Source organism: Eimeria tenella, genomic scaffold (genome assembly GCF_000499545.2).
Source record: "Eimeria tenella Houghton genomic scaffold, Eth_scaff2430, whole genome shotgun sequence".
NCBI classification, from domain to species: Eukaryota; Apicomplexa; class Conoidasida; order Eucoccidiorida; family Eimeriidae; genus Eimeria; species Eimeria tenella.
This window is the reverse complement of record NW_013542293.1, coordinates 6,905-7,249: the sequence shown is the minus strand read 5'-3', so window position 1 is coordinate 7,249 and position 345 is coordinate 6,905.

Sequence of the window (345 nt, the reverse complement as noted above, 5' to 3'; positions counted from 1 at the left end):
CACCTGCTGCGTTTGCTGCTGCTACTGCAGGAGAAACGGGTGGGGAAAAGCCTGTAGTGCGGATGCAAGGGGCTCTGGGGAGATTGTGCGGCGTTGCTGCTGCTGCTGCTGCAGCACAGCGTCTTTGCTGCAGCGGCGAAGCACGAGTTGCTGCCGCCGGAGCAGCAACAGCAGCAGCAGCAGCACACTTTGCATCTGCTGCAGTGGGCGTGGACCGTGTGCTGCTGGCGTTGCTGGCAGCAGCTGATCTGCTGCCTCGTAGCAGCAGCGCGCGGCTCACTCCTGCTGCTGTTGCAGCAGCAGCAGCAACCAGGCGCAGCGCTCCTGCTCGCCTTTGCTGCACAG